The sequence below is a fragment of the Muscardinus avellanarius genome (assembly GCF_963383645.1).
Source record: "Muscardinus avellanarius genome assembly, chromosome: 7".
NCBI lineage: Eukaryota > Metazoa > Chordata > Mammalia > Rodentia > Gliridae > Muscardinus > Muscardinus avellanarius.
The window spans coordinates 51,826,222-51,843,631 of record NC_137793.1 but is presented as its reverse complement, the minus strand read 5'-3'; the positions used below and the strand labels follow the sequence as shown (position 1 = coordinate 51,843,631).

Below are 17,410 nucleotides of genomic sequence, written 5' to 3'. Positions count from 1 at the left end.
GTAAGATGTAGGCCGCTCTGCTCCACGCTGCAGCTCTGGTTGCTGGGGCCGCTTCTTGCCGCGGCTCCGGATGCTCCACGCCGCGGTGGCCACGGCACTTCGTGCTGGTTTCTTTCTGGTGTATTGTTTATCCAGCCCTCTTTTTCTTTGTCCCTTGTATTTACAGTTTTTATTTCTTTGCTGGTGGTGTTTTTTGGCTCTGAAAGTCACTGGTTTTGTGGTAATAGAGTTCGATTGTTAGTGGAACTTGTAAGTGCTGCTTTTTTCCTTCGCTATCTTCAAGGAAGTCAGTTTAGAATTCTTGTCAGGGCACATTCCAGAGACAGGCTATGAGCCAGTCAGGCGGATCTCCAAGATAGCAGAGGAAATCATATTAAGGAATACTGAATGCATTCCTTTACACTATCCAAGGAGATTTTTGTTCCTGGTGTGTGAGAAAGAGAGGAAGGACATGTATTTTAAGGTTGTTTCTTTATTTTAAACAATTATAGTATGAAAGATTATTTTGATGTGGTGCTATTGTATGTTTTTCTTCCATTGTCATAACTACTGGGTTTAAAATAGAAGATGAATTTTAAATGTTTTGTTGAAATCTCTCCTTTTTATGGTTTGCAACTTTATTTATTTATTTATTTATTTATTTATTTATTTATTTTGGTGGTACTGATGTTCCTGGAAACCCTTCTACCTCAGGGCTACACTCCAAGACACCTACTTTTTATATTTTTATTTGGAAAACAGGGTCTCTTAAGCCAGTGCTGCTGGCTTTGGACCTGCGTGATCCTCCTGTCTCTGCCTCCAAAGCGTGGGGATTACAAGCATGCACCACCACATCCGGCAGTTTGCAACTTTATAACCATTAGTTTAAAGAGAAATTAACCAATCTCCAAAGGTTCCCAAGTTGAATTATACACTCTCATAATAAAAGAGGTTTGGGTTTAGGAGTAAAATAAAAAACATATCTTTACAAACAAAAATGAAAGTTTAAACAAAATATATTTGGTATAAAAACATTTTTTGTGTCTATATGTTTATAATCCTTCACTTTTTATGGGTTTGTCTTTATTATTTTTTCCATTCTCCAGAATTATTGAAACTAGCAGAAATTTGTACAAGAAAAATCAGAGTGGAAGCAGAGTAAATTCTTTATGAAATAGTTTAGAATCAAAGAGACAATACAACTAGACTCTCAGGTGTGAGACAGCAGAGTAGAATCAAGCAACCTGTGACATATTTGTCTGGTAAAATATATAAGGCTACCAATATGTAGGTGGGAGGAATAGAAAGTGATGCAAATATGCTTCAGTGCCTTCAGAAAGATGGTATTAAATATTGAAATCCTTATGTGGGTCTGGCCTTAGGCCATCCTCTTTCATTTCATCAAAACTAGGCCACTGGTTTGAAATGATTCAGGTTCTGATAATCATCTCACTCTGTCTCTGTGTTTTCTTTCTTTTTTTTTTTAAAGGACTGTCTTTCTTTATTTTTTATTTTTTATTTTTTTAAATGTTTTTTTTATTGGTGCATTATATTCATACAACTTATTGGGGTAAAAAAAAAAACTTGTGTGTACAAACATGTACTCATCGCTGATTTAACCCCTACCCAAATCCCACCCCATTCCCTCCCCGTCACTCCCTCTTGGCTTAGTGATTGACTTCGATATGTTTAAGTACATTGTGTGCTTTAGAGATTTTCCTCTTCCCCCCTCATTTCTCCTCCTTTGGGTTGTCTTGTTTGCTTCTCTTTTCTCCCTAACTCTCACATATTAGGGAAAACATCTGATTTCTTATTTTTTGTGCCTGACTAATCTCACTTAGCATAATGTCCTCCAGTTCCATCCATTTCCTTAAAAATGATGTAATTGAGTTTTTGGTTTTTTTTTTTTTGATGGCTGAGTAAAATTTCATTGTGTCCATATCCCACAGTTTTGTAATCCATTCATCTGTTGATGGACATCTTGTCTGGTTCCATAGTTTGGCTATGGTGAATTGTGCAGCTATGAACATAGATACACATGCACTAGTTTGGTAGTTTGGTTTCTTTTCTTTTGGGTAGATACCCAACAGTGGTATTGCTGGATCAAATGGTAGATTTGTTCCCATTCTTCTGAGGATTCTCCATACTGTTTTCCAAAGTGGTTGCAATAATTTGCAATCCCACCAACAATGTCTTAGAGTTCCCACTTCTCCACATCGTTGCCAGCATCTGTTGTTGTTTGTGTTTTGAATGATGGCCATTTTAGTTGAAGTTAGGTGGAATCTCAGGGTAGTTTTGATTTGCATCTCTCTGATTGCCAGTGATGTTGAGCATTTTTTCATGCATTTATTGGCCATTTGAATTTCTTCCTTTGTGAAGTGTCTATTTAGTTCATTTGCCCATTTTGTTATTGGATGCTTTGTTTTCTTAGTGTTGAGTTTTTTGAGTTCTCTGTATATTCTAGATATTAGTCCTCTATCAGTGGTGTAGGTGGCAAAAGTCTTCTCCCATTCTGTTGGCTCTCGATTGAGATTCTTGATAGTTTCCTTTGCTGAACAGAAGCTCTTCAGTTTCATGCAATCCCATGTATTGATTCTCCTTTTAATTTGTTGTGCCTTTGGGGTCTTGTTGAGGAAATGTTTGTCTGTACCTATGTGTTGTAGTCTTGGACCTATGCCCTCTTCAAGGAGCTTCAAAGTCTCTGTTTTAATTTCCAAGTCGTTGATCCATCGTGAGTTGACTTTTGTACAGGGTGAAAAAGTGGGATTAACATCCAATTTTCTGCATATGGTTAACCAGTTTTGCCAACACCATTTGTTGAAGAGGCTATCTTTTTTCCAGTGTATGTTTTTGGCCTCTTTGTCAAAAATCAATTGGCTGAAAGTGTGTGGACTTGTTTCTGGGTCTTCTATTCTGCTCCATTGGTCTATATATCTGTTCTTTTGCCAGTACCATGCTGTTTTTATGACAATGGCTTTGTAGTATAGTTTAAAATCAGGTATTGTGATTCCTCCTGCGTAGTTTTTGTTGCTGAGAACTATCTTGGCTATTCTGGGCTTTCTGTTATTCCAGATAAATTCAAGGACTGATTTTTCTATGTCTGTGATGAATGATTTTGGTAGTTTAATGGGCATTGCATTAAATCTGTAGATCACTTTTGGGAGGATGGCCATTTTAATGATATTTATTCTGCCAATCCATGAACATGGAAGGTCTTTCCATCTTCTAAGATCTTCTTCAATTTCTTTTTTCAGTGTTTTATAATTTTCTTTGTAGAGATCTTTTACCTCCTTGGTCAAGTTTATTCCTAGGTATTTTATTTTTTTGTGGGAGATCCTGAGTGGAAGTGTTTTCTGAATTTCTTTTTCAGTGGATTTATGGTTGGTGTACAGGAAAGCTTCTGATTTTTTAAGATTGATTTTGTATCCAGATACCTTGCTGAATTTGTTGATCAGTTCTATAAGCCTTTTGGTTGAGTTTGTTGGGTTTTCTAAATATAGTATCATGTCATCTGCAAATAGTGAAAGCTTAAGTTCTTCTTTTCCTATTTGTACTCCTTTGATTTCCTTTTCTTGCCTTATTGCTCTGGCTAGAGTCTCTAGTACTATACTGAAGAGAAGTGGTGATCTCTTTCTGTCTTAATTCTGTGATTAGTATTTGGTTATTTCAAATATGCATAACATAATGTAAGTTTCCTACATTGTTTCCACACTTAATAAAGTAAAAATAGTTTTAATTTTTTAGATAATAAACCTCTGAGAAATTGTGTAGAAATTTGCTGAGAAATAATAGAGAAGATGTAGTATAAATACCTTTGGGAATGATAGTTCTGACTCTTTTAAGCACTATCTCTCTGTATACATTTAACCCATTACTATTCTGTGTTGTCATATAGCGAAGGTAAATAAATTTTCTTTCTTTATTTGATAGTATTTGTCAGCCAATTACAGAATTATTTTTGATCAAAGAGTAGTTATGTCCTAAATACAGGAAAAGTAAATGACAAGTTTGTATGAATAAAATACACACACACACACACACACATATATATATATATATATATATATATTTGTTTGTTCATTTGTTTGATTTTTTTGCTGGTATTGGGATGGAACCCAGGGGACTTCTACCACTGGGCTACACTCCCAGACCTATTTTATATTTTATTTGGAAACAGGGTCTCTTAAGCCAGCTGAGTCTGTCTTCGAACCTGCACGATCTTCCTGTCTCAGCCTCCCAAGCACAGGGATTACAAGTGTGCACCACCACACGCGGCTAAAATAAAATAGAGGGTTTTTTTTGTGTGTGTGTGTGGGTTTGGGGATGGAACCCACGGGCATTTGACCTCCGAGCTACACTCCTGCCCTAATTTTTATTCTTTATTTTGAAACAGGATCTCACTAAGTTACAGAGGGCCTCACTAAGTAGCTGAGGCTGTCTGCGAACCACGATCCTCCAGTCTCAGCTTCCTCAATACTGGGATTACAAGTGTGCACCACCATGCCCAGCTTAAAATACAGTTTAAAATAGCAGGCTATTAACTAAAGAAACAGGGTAATTCTAATAAGAAAAATTTTTCTCTAAACATGTTAGCTAATTAACAATGACTACCCAATCTTACAAAATATTAAAATAAGCCTGATAATTTTATAGAATTATATAGAATAAACAATGTTGTCATCAAGCCAATGAGCTTTAGCATAACATGACAGTTCTATCTTTATAGATAATAAAAATAACTTTCTTTGGTTATATGATTTTGTAGCATTTTAACTTGATTCGTAACTCCAGAAAAAACAAAATAAATCTTTTTATACAACATTAGTGACTACTTTGCTTGCATAGCATCAAAATTGTGATTGAAAGCTCATTTATTATCATTCATCTATTTCCCTTTCCAACTCATCAAGTCAAACTGAGTTATTTATAGTGAAAGCAGTCACATTGATGAGGAAGTAGACTTTTTTCATAAATTATAAAGGAGTTATGTCCAATTCCTCATGTGTTTTAATCCTCCTATTATAGTTACTAGACAACAACTGTTATTTTAATAGAAAGCAATTTGGCTCTGCTCACTGCCGGTGAAACATCTGCAACAATGCATTCCATTTGTGTTACTTGTACCAAAGAATCATTTTATAAAAGGTCAGTAGCTGAAAACCTTCCAAATATAAAACAAAATTATAAGCAAATAGAAAAGTAACTAAGCACTAAGAAAACAGGCTGTCACTCATTTCCTCAAATTATCTACAATTTTATTGAAAATTTCCATGTTATATATTTACTTGTGATCTTCTTTTTCTTGTTTGCTGACTAAATAACACTAAATATGCAAGGGATTCATAGACAAGGAATGGGGAAAAATATGCAAAGCAGAGAGAAGCCCAAAAGACCACTAAACTGGAGCATTTTTACAAGGAGAAATAACTACAAAATCTAATAACTAGCTACTCAATTATTGTTTGAATTTCAGGATGCAACGGTTATTAATGATGAACAAACTAAATTATGTATAGTAATCATTTTTAGAAAATGAATTATTACATTTAAGAGAAAAAATTTCAATTGTATGTTTTTCCTTACCTCCAATCTGTACTCAGTTTTTTATGTATTTTTTATTTTGAAACAGGGTCTTACTAGATTTCTGAGGGCCCTCTCTAAATTGCTGAGGCTGTCCTCAAACCTACAATATTTCTGTCTCAGCCTCCCAAGTACTAGGATTACAGGTGTGTGCCACCATGCTAGGCTTTCTTTTTCATTTATTTTTTTTCCAGGGTAAAAATGATACTTTATTATAATTTTTAATTGCAGAACTCCAGTCTAAATATCACACACACACACACACACACACACACACACACACCACACACACACACACACCACACACACACACACACCACACACACACACACACACACACACACACACACACACTGATCTCTGGTGCTGTCTTCATATCCCTCAAAATTTGGCCAATGAGTGATGCCTCAGGAAGCTTCCCACTTCAACCCCACACATGCCTTGGAGTGAAAGGACTCTCTTGTTCTTCCAGAGTGCTGACAGAGCTAGAACTTTTGCCATGGGCTGTCATTGCTGGGCCAGGGTAAGGGAGCTCCAGGCGGGGCTCTGGGTAGGGCAGCCCACATCTGAAGCCTGCGCTCTCTTCATCTTTTACTGTTTTATTTTTTTCTTTTCCTATCGGGTAGCCTTATTTTCTGCAGTTAAATGTCTCTTTTGGTCAGAATCACATTAAATAGCAGGTGTTTTAGATGATTATCAATGCTACATATTCAGTTAAAAGCCTACAACTGAGAAATCTGAACTCTGGGGTAACAACTTTAATATTACTCAATGGTAAGGAAACAAATTACTTGGCTGCCTAGGGAAATGCTCGATTCTTTGCAGAATCATAAATCAAAGTGGACTTCTGCTTCACACTGAATTGCAAGACAAAAGTCAGGCATATTGTATATCCCGCACAAGTCACACAGCGCTCCTTCCTGCGTCTCCCTCTGAGCTGAAGTTGTCACACCTGTACCCAGTAACAACTCTTGCTACTTGCTTCTCAGGTAAGAACTGCCATGAACTTGATTATAACCAACTATTTCTTTAAATACGAAGCTACTAAGTTAGAGGCCCTCACTCTAAGACAGTGAGGACACAGGAGCTGGGAAAGGCTGGGGGCTGTGACACTGTGTGCGTATCGAAGTCAGCTCTCTTTTGAGGTATCAGGATTATCTTCAAAGCCCATCTGCCTGCTTTTCTAATCAGGCAATCCAGCCCAGGGGAAACACTGGCCTGTATTGCAGACCAACACATTCTTCTACATAGAAGTGAAGATGTTTTAGGATATGAAAAGTGTTTCAACATATCTGTTTTCAGGGATGAACCAAAGCCACAGAAATACTTCTTAGAGTTGGTTTGTTCTAATGTCTATCTCAAGGATAAGGTCAGCCAGCTTTCAAGAGGTTCTGAGACATGTTCTGGCAAAAAATAATTTTGCTTTCTTAGAGTTATATGTTGTCTTCAAGTTCAACTCTATCACATATATAATATATATCTGTTCCTTTTCTGTCGGCAAGAAAAGGAACATTTTTTTTTTTCAAACTCCAAAATGAACAGTATCTGTGTAGAACAAAGGTAGAATTTTGGTGGTTGTTTTTTTTATAATTCGGAACACAGACGAAGCCAAAAGGTCTGCAGCTATCTCTTCAGCCCCATCTTTCCACAGTCCTTTTCTTCTTTCACATGAATTCATCCGAATCATTGCCGTCCTGATTTGAAGACATATTCTCAGCTTTCATTAGGGATGAATAGCTCCTGAGCTCGTCCATCTCCTGCTTCTTTTTCATTTCTTCCTTTTCTCTCCTTTTCATTTCCTGAATCTGGGCTTTTTTCTCATTCTGCTCTTCACGGTCTCGACCTTCTTTCTCTGCTGCGAGGTCTGGGAAACGCTCTGATTTAGTCTTCTCTAGTCGGTTCAGGATCTCATTCACTTTCTTCTCCACTGTCACAATTTTTACATCCTTCTGCCTGTGAAAGCCTATCTGCCCCACATCCATGTCAGCTGTTTTCTTCAGGTTGGACCACGGCGTATACATCACATTAACGTTGCTCATCTTGCAGCCTTGGATGCTGTTGGCCTTTATAAGCTGGGCGCAGTCCATCAGCACTTCCTTTGGGATGTCTTCTATCTTCTGTATACATGAGCTGAAGAGAGTTTGTCCACGTGAAACCAAATATCCTCGGCCAGCCATACTTTATCAGATCTTCATTTTCATATTTGCCCTTTCCCATGTAAATCGTGTAAGCCGATGAGTTAACGCTGCTGCTGCTGGTGAAGTAGAACACCATGATCCCGTCAGCTGCGCGGCTACTCCAGCGCCGAGCTGCAGGTCGCAGGTCACCAAGCTCGGGAGACCAGAAGTGCAGCGGCCGCGAGCTCCCCGGAACTTTTCTTTCTCATTTAAAACATGTATTTTAAATGAATGTAATAAGAAAGAGCCTAAATGATATAAAATTAAATTACACACATGTAATCTTAATCCCAAGTATTGCTATTATAAAAATGATTTTTCTATAAACAATGTATTTTAATCATAGGTCAAAGCAGGATGTGATGGTACATACCTGTAATCTCTGTACTTGGGAGGCTGAAACAGGAGAATCTCCTGTTTGAGGCAAGTTTCAGCAACTTAAGGAGACCTGCAGCAACTTAACAAGACCCTGTATCAAAATAAAAAAATCAAGGTGGGGATGTAGTTCAGGAATAGAATGTCCTTGAGTTCAATTCCCAGTACTAAACAAAACAAAATCAAACAAAATATATAGGTCATGAAGACAAGCTAGTGTTGATTCATTACGTAGAGTGCTGGGACCTGAGCCATAATTAACAAGAAGATGAGACCTATGTAGTATAAAAGGAAAGGCTTTTTACACTTGTAACTTTGTAGAAAGACAGATTTTTCTAAGTTTTTTCCCCACAATAGGAAATTCTTCATATTAAAAGTAAGTCACTAATGAAACGTTGAAAATAAGAGTTTGGGGAAATTGCAAAGGAGGCAAGCACCAACCAGGTTACTAACAACAAACAACCTTAATCAAGAACCTGACACCTTCGGGAGTCAGCCAGCCATGGGGAAGGGACCAATGAGCCACTTCTGAAGATTCATGCATAATCCTGGTCGCCGGGCTGAGTCACGTGGCAGAGTAGAAGTACCGATGTTTTATAGGCATGCCGGTTCTCTCATGACATCTGTAGTCTCCTGACCCTGGAGTTTCTCTCGCGATGTTTGCAATCTCTAGGCACCTGGATTCTCATGATATCTTCATTTCTGGCTTCTGGGATTTCACCTCCTGTCCCCACTGCAGGGTCACATGGCGGGAGGGGACCCGATTTATCATTTCTAATTTAAATTCCACTTCTAAGCAAATGTGGTGAGGCAATGCTTGTAATCCCAGTTCTTGAGAGGCTGAGGAGGAGGAGCTCAGTTTCAAAGCCAGTGTATGCAGTTTAATGAGGCCTTCTGCAACTTAGTGAGACCCAGTTTCCAAATAAGAAATAAAATGGGGCTGGAGGTTAGGTCAGAGGTAGAATGCCCCAGGTTCAATCCCTAGTTCCCCTTCCTTTTATAAGCCAAACAGAACACATTCCTGTTCCTCAGCCCAGACTTTACCAATAGCCAGGCAATAGAGTTGGGAAAAGTGAATTAGATAAAACCAAAGTGTAGAGATTGTTGTATGTAGAGAAAAGAGTACCCATAGAGAAACATTTTTGTGGAACTAGAGTAAGGGAAATTCTCTTTCAACTTCTTTTGCATATGAAGCACAATGTTTATCTTTGTTTTTTAAATTTTTTTATTGGTGCATTGCAGTACAGTGTTTATCTTTGGATTATGTAATTTTGGGGGATTTTTAGGGAAGTAAATCTCTGATAAAAAATTTTTGAGCATTTAGAGGTGGAGGAAGGACCAAAGGTCAACTTCAGACTTGGAAGTGACTTCCTGGGGATTTCTTCTGTACAGAACCATTTTAAACATTGTTTATCCATCTTTTCTTTCCCCAAGTCCTTTTTGTTCCAAATTTCCTTATGTATAAACAGTTCTGTTACTCATGAACAAACATCAGCTGCTAGATTATTGATATATGTCTCAGGTAACTGAGCTCTGAGTGTTGTTTCTTGGTTAGCACACAGAAGATCTGAAATGGGTCACAATCCTCACCTTTGAAGAGTGCAGTAATCAACATTATAAAGGATTTAGCAATCACTAAATGAAAATACTAATTCGGAAATGATTTGAAATATTGGGTCAGGGTTTAAAATACCTTCTACAGCAATTTTCAAACCAAATACTTAAGTGTCAAATATTCCTAAGTAGACTTGCCAGTGTAATTCAAGTAAATGTAAGTGTATTCTGTGGATTATGTAATATAGAAGTACTTTATATCCCTTCATCTGTAACTACTTCCTAAAACTTCAAAGTATACACTAAAATTAGCATTTTTAAGATTCATATTACATGATGAAATTCAAGAAAATAGTGCATACTTATTCCTTAGAATAAATAAAAATGAATCTCGATTATTCTGCATTCAGTAATAAAAGGTTTTGGGAAATGTTGAAGGCTATGTACTATCAAAGTACTTACAAATGAGTTTATAAGCAGAATGTAGAGATACATAGTATATTTTATTAAAGGTGCTTTTCTTTTAATCTACCAAATTACTTATCATTTTTTTTTGTGTGTGGTACTGGGGGTGGAACCCAGGAATTTTTCTACCTCTGAGCTGTACTCCCAGACCTGTTTATACTTTATTTGGAAACAGGGTCTCATTAAGTTGTTGAGAGCTTCACTAAGCAGCTGAGGCTGAGCAAGCTATGTTTAATATTAGTCATTGTTTTGTTTTTTTCTGATTCTGCATTTTGCCATATAGTAATTCTTTTGTTCTCTCTCGAGTGCTGAGCTGGTTTCCATTAAACTATCTTTATTTAACTCAAGGTATTTTGGAAACAAATCTCTTCTCATTATAAAAGCACGTAAAATATTTTTTTCTGATTATTCTTTTCCTGGAATTTTTCTCCTCTGTTTTGTTTTTGATAGTTTACAAATATGCTGGAATAGTGATCTCAGCAGCTGAATTTGTGTGGTTGAAAAGGTTGCTTCTGAAGCTGTTTTTTATATAAAAAAGGAACGGCTATCAGTCAAAATATGTTATTATGATTGTCTTTCCAAGATGTTTTGTCTTCAATTTTTCAGGAAAGTGACTGTAATAGACCATAATTGAAAGAGGCAGCCTGCTTACAATGTTCTCTTCTCTTTTTACAAATAACCTTTAACAAATGTCTACTGCACAATATTATTTTTGTTTTAATTGCTCAATCATTTTTCAATTATTATTCAATCATCTACTTATTTGGTCATTTTTCACATATGTTTACTAATATTTTCTGACACTAAGTCATGTGAGGCTCTATTGGGGGGTGCATCACGTACACACACATACACACGAACATGCGCACGTAGAGACAGGAAACTAGGGGATAAAAAAGCAAAGCAGAGCAAGACAAACAGGACAGAGAGTGGTGCACAGTGTGAGAGGCAGTGGATGCTATCTTAGGTGGTATGTTTTTTTCTTTCTTTCTTCTTTTTCTTTTTCTTTTTTTTTTTTTTGTATTCTATCTCTGAACTATACTCCAATACTTAGTTTTTTTTTTTTTTTGAAACAAGGTCTCACTAAGTAGCTGAGGTTAGAAGAAAACCTGCAATCCTCCTGTCTTAGCTTCCCAATACTGGGATTACAAATCCTGGTGGAATGTTACTCTGAAAAGTCACATTGGAGCAGAGATCCTTATGCAATTAAAACTGAATATGTGAGGCAAAACTTTAGCTCTGAAATTTACACTGTGGACAGGTAAAAAGCAAATTCAAAGGCTCCTAGGATGAGTGGGATTGGTGATTTTAAGAAATGGCAAGAAGTTGAATGGAGAAGTGAGTAATATCAAGTATGTTTCAGGAAGTAGAGATGAATGTTGAATTAAATGATGTAGATTAGTTAAAAATGCCATTGATATTTTTATTGACTTGCCAAATCAGTTGATGTTGAACTCATCTAGAAATCTATAGTTTACCAAGAATAACTCTTCCCATACCTGAATATTCTAGTTTTGAATAATCCAGAATTCAAATACACAACCATGTGTGTATGTATGTATGTATGTATGTATGTATTATGTATGTTAATAATCTTAGATCATTTTATCCTTGGATAAGAACATGTGCCACTGGAAAAAAAAAAGTCAGAAAATACATTAAGTCAACTAGTTTGACTTGGTATTGTCACTGCTTTGACTATGACTTATTTTAATCATAAATTAATATTGGATATTTCAAAGTTAGATATTGTTGTGACATAAAAATTATCACTGTTTTTTTAGGGTTTTTTTGTGGTACTGTGCATACAACCCAGAGGCTTTCTACCTCCAGGTCTACTTTATATTTTATTTGGAAACAGGTCTCACTAAGTTGCTGAGAGTCTCACTAAGTAGATGAGGCTAGGTTCGAACCTGTGTGATCCTCCTGTCTCATGTTCCGAAGCGCAGGGATTACAAGCGTGTGCCACCACGCCCGGCTTTAGTTTTATTTTTTTTTATTACATTGTCTCTGTACTAATGATGTACAGAGAGAAGATTTAGTTCTAGTGGAATCACACTTCAGACCAATCCTTGGAAACATATTCATCCTGCTTGATAAAATGTTTATCTTTTAAAAATCATATTTGGTTGAAAATGTAGACTAATATGTTTGGATTTATCTTAATACTTTAGGACAGGCAACATGTGGGCAACATTAGCCAAAAGATAGAATCCAGTCAATAATCCTTGTTTATTGATAATAGTCAGAACTAAAGGTTATAAATGAGCTAAAAGCAGTTATTATGGAGCCCAGATATCCAGAGTCCATACTCTACTGATTATCTGCTCCAACCTCTCCTATCCCAGTGGCCACAGGCTCTGCTTGACTGTGTCATTGGGGGAGACAGAGCACTAAGAACCCAGACACACTAAGTTCATGATGACCTAAAAGGGGTCTCTCTGAGGAACCTGGAAAAGTAGGGTGACAGCCACCATACCTGCTCCAGGAGAGTCTTCCTGAGGTCAGAGCTCAGGTGATTAGTGTTTTAAGGGGAGAAGACGAAGCCATGCAGACCATAATCTGAAGGGTAAGATGATTTCCTGAGTGAGACAATCGAACCACCGGATACCCTGAGAACACAACGAAAGGGCTGCGGATGTAATACTGCGCCGCATGCGTCTGCCTGGCCTTTTTGAATCACTGTTCACGAAAGCAGCTTTTTCACTTTTGACCCCTTGGGTCAGGCTAGAAGGACAGAGTCTGGGGATAGTTTTCCTGGGGAAAATGGTGCCACTGGCATCAAGTGGGTAGAGTTCAGGGTTGCTGGTCGACATTGGACCCCCAGGACAAGAAATTCTCCAGCCTCAAAATGCCAGTAGCATGGAGATTGGGAAACCCAGGACAGTGTACTGTGTCAGAATCTGAAACAAGAGGTTTGCTTTTCCCAAACTCCACTTTTGCTCATTTGTGAGTCATTTTATTAATCAAAGCTCTTCCAAGTAACAGTGTGACCATGGTTATGCCCAAGTTCAGGCAATTCCAGAGGACAATAATCTGGAACTCCCAGCAAGTTGGACTGGACTTTTGGAAACTCATGCCACTATTTCCATGGTCAGAGGCTTTGTAAGAACCCCCAGCCTAGATGGAGAAAACCCCACAAAATGTATTAGATTAACCTGAGGCTGAGCTTGTCTCCACAGTGGCTTGTGTCTCCAGGACTGGGGGACTGGCCCCACTGCCTCTGGAAAACACCTCTGGGGAGCAGCTTGGGAATGGGGTGGCCTGGAAGCTGGTGAACAGTCTTTAGAAAAATCTGTATCTTCTCCTATCTGACCCTTTTTCACGTGCCTGGCCCTCTTTCCCCTGGCTAAAAACAAACTAATACTCTTTCTACTATTTAAACTTTTACAGAATCCTTATTCTTGTAACTTGCCATTTGCAGATACCAATTTTTTTCTTGCCAATAGGATCAGAAATGTTTCTGTGTCTTGCTATCGTTTTCAGACCGACTTTTAAATGTGTGCAGTTCCCTTGATATAAAAGAATTTTTACTATTCTTGTAGGCCTTTGCTACTGGAGCACCTAGTTTCCTCATGAACCCCTAACACGATGAAAGGCTCTCTCTTCATGTAGGATTGCAATGTGTTCTTTTGATTAAAAATACAAAACCTCGAAGATGTAAAAAAGTGGTGAACTCTCTTCTTGTTAGTATTATTGCTGTTGTTGTCATTTTCTTTTATGATCATTAAAAAAGAGGAAAGCTTATAAAAAAAAGTAGTAATTGATTTAATATGCTACCCCAAATCTCAAAGAGGGTGACTTTTTTTTATGGAACACTATAGTAAGCAATTTTTTTATATTTTGGTATTACTGATGACCAATTAATATCTTTATTAGAAATTCTGTTCTGTGTTTTTAATCCCTTTGGGTATTTTCAATATTGTGTATTTAATCTTATATACTAGGTATATTTAGAAGTATTTAATAAAATGGAAAAATTGGTTTAATCAACTAAATTCACAAAATTGTATTTTATGTCAATTATTTAGGGGATGTCAGATAATGCCATATAGCAGATAAAATTGATCAATATAGTGATTTGATATGATGTCAAGGTGTCTCTGGAAAAGTACAATCTAGTTATAGGATATTGTTGTCACTTTATTTTTAACTTTTTTTTCTTTTTTGGTCACTCGGTATTGAACCTAGGGGAACTCTTCCACAGAGCTACACCCCAGCCCTTTGGATTTTATTTTTTTATTTTGAAACTATTTCACTAAGTTGCTGAGGCTGGCCTCATACATGTGATCCTCCTGTCTCACTCTCCCAAGGAGTGAGAGTATAGATAAGCACTACCACATTTGGTCAGTTTTTAACTTTTAATGATAAAAATATTTACCATTAGGTATATTAGACCTTAAGGGAAGGTAAATAAATTAGACATGGCTACCATGTGTGACATTTTTAAAGAACATAATTAGGTAAAATATAATATTTTGAAAAAAAGAAAATGATGGAAGGTCAAATAATAGGTTACATATGCTATCTTTGTTGGTAATTTAAAAACTAACTATTCTACAAAAATAAATATTTGTTGTCTACTTATTTCTTTAAGAAACTGCAAAACAGGGCACAGTGGCACACACTTGTAATCCCAGCATTTTGGAGGCTGAGATCTGAGGACAGCATTAGCTACTTAGCTAGGCCCTTTGCAATTCAGTGAGACTGTTTCAAAATTAAAAAGACTAAAAAAATAGGGCTGGGGTGTAGCTTGGAGGTAGACTGCATCTGGATTTCATCCTCAGTAGAGAAGAAAGAAGGAAAGAAAGAAAGGAAGAAAGAAAGAAAGAATAAAGAAAAAAATAAAGAACAAACTGAAACATATTTAAAATATCACAGTACTATGTGATCTGAGCCTAATGGCTTAAGTACAAATTATTTTATTAGCACCTTTTCTCTCACTACTAAGAAAGACTACTATTCATCTAGACAGAATATTTTTGTTGTGAGCATCCTAAAAGTTACAATACTCCTAAACATTCATATGAGGAAACAGAGGCTCAGAGAGAATAAGTGACTTTTAAAAGTCAAATTAATAATTTATTGCCAAATTAGCAGTAAAAGAGGATTAATCCTGTACTTATAAACTAGATCCTAAACCTGGCATGGTGGCACACGCTTGTAATCTCCGCGCTTGGGAGGCGAAGACAGGAGGATAGCACAGGTTCAAAGTTAGCTTCGCTGGCTTAAGAGACCCTGTTTCCAAATAAAACTATAAAAAGTAGGTGTCTGGGAGTGTAGCCCAGAGGTAGAAGGGTTTCCTGGAACCCCAGTACCACCAAAAACAAACAAACAAACAAACAAACAAACAATAAAAAAACTAGATTCTAAAGGCAGAATGTAATGTTTCAAATCCTGGCTTATGTACTTACTGACTTACTTAGGAAGCTTCCCTGGGTTGTTTCTGGGTGACTTCACATGAAAAGTGGGAACAACAATGTACTTACCTTAAGGTGTTTATGAAGATTGTGTGAATAAAATGCATATAAACTTGTTTTATACTTTCTGAAAGCAAAATAACTGTATAAATATTAGCAAAAGCTTTTCATTTTTTCATTTCATGTAACTGATTAGTATTTTGACTAGATGAAGGAAGAATAGCTTTCAGAATAAAAATATCTTTTGGCAAAACAGAGATTATAAAATAAGATCCTATTAAGAAAAAATGAGAAATGCTAAGTTCCACACATATGTGTAATATACTACTTTGTATGCATATACACATATAATACTCTATGCAGAAATAAAAGTAGTTTATTATTCCTATTAAAATGGAAATCTGTGAAATCAAAAAATCAAGGGGACTCACTTTAAAACACACTGGAATTCGAAATATAAAATTATTAAAATGTTTTGCAAATAGAAAGTGGAAAACAAATCTGTTTCATAATATACCAAAATGTTCCCATAAGGAACAAGTTGATATTTTTCTTTATGTGTGGCATAAAAAAAGCAATAGCTTATTAGCCATGTAATTATTAAAGAAATTTCAAAAGTATACTTTAAAATTATTTTCTTAGCCGTGCGTGGTGGCGCACGCTTGTAATCCCCGCGCTTGGGAGGCGGAGACAGGAGGATCGCGCAGGTTCGAAGCCAGCCGTGCTGGCGTAAGAGACCCTGTTTCAAAAATATAAAATAGGTCTGGGAGTGTAGCCCGGAGGAAGAAGGGCTTCCAGGAACCCCAGTACCACGAAAAAAAAAAATTTCTTGTTAAGAAAAAGCCTAGGGTGCATTTGAAAAAAAAACATTGCTTTGTCTTTTTAATATCAGTTAATATTTATTTGTTTTCCAATGTCTAGGCATTTATATATAATCACTTAGAATAAAACAGATACATATATCCTTTCTTGTTTCTTTCTTTTATTTTTCTTCTATTCTTTCAAAGAGTGCCAGGGAGTGCAGATGAGTTAATAATTGGCTCTGTATCTTATATTTACTTTGCACACAGGAAAAAATATTTTCATCTAGTCTTGGTTTTGTAGGCAATTCATTACAAACTTACTGTTTAGTCAATTGAAAAAAATGTCTTAGGACTAATCTACTGGACTCAATGTTGTTAATCTTTAACTTTTAAAATATAGGGTAGAGCAATAGCTCTTTATTACAAGATCTGGATTCTGTGTTAAAAATTATTTTCTAGGTATAAGGTCAAGTATTCTTTATATTTTTGAATACATTGGTCCATTTAACAAAATAATCTAAGTACATAAGTTTTCATGGAATATGGAGTTGATTTAATTTCTATATAACATCTCATAGAGCAGTTCTTCTCAATAATTTAAACTTGAGATATAAGTTTTATAATATATTTCTTAGTGTTTTGGATTCACATTGCATAAGGTGCACTATATTAAAAAATTCTTATTATTACTAACTATCATGTTAAAGCTATCACTGGTATAGAGAGAGGATACCTCTCACATCACTGAGTATTCTATTTTTTTCAGTTTTGTCTGGTCAACTTTCACATTTAATTTTGTAGTGACTTAGAGGTAATTTAAACACACAAAGTGTGTTCCATTTTTATTATGCATAAACATTATTTGAGTTATATTCCTATGACTAAATCAGACAGAATTTAGAGGGGGGATATAAATTGGCTAATGATGAAAATCCATCTGTGAACATTTGCATAGATGCACAGCAAATAGAGCTTTGTGTTTAGAAACAGGGGAAATATCTCCACATTTCTTTCTTTATTTTACTGATGTGCTTTTAGATACATATAAAAAATGCCT

General features: G+C 36.3%; 1 protein-coding gene and 1 pseudogene across 7 annotated transcripts in view; one reads left to right on the top strand and one right to left on the bottom strand.

The window, feature by feature from the left end:
- Nucleotides 1-17,410, top strand: part of PCDH15 (protocadherin related 15) — a gene marked incomplete at both ends in the record, with an annotated part of 813,688 nt that overhangs the window by 126,914 nt on the left and 669,364 nt on the right. The window lies entirely within an intron of this gene.
- LOC308265310 (coiled-coil domain-containing protein 25-like) lies at nucleotides 7,224-7,833 on the bottom strand (annotated as a pseudogene). The gene has a single exon. The product of its transcript is annotated as a coiled-coil domain-containing protein 25-like (transcript).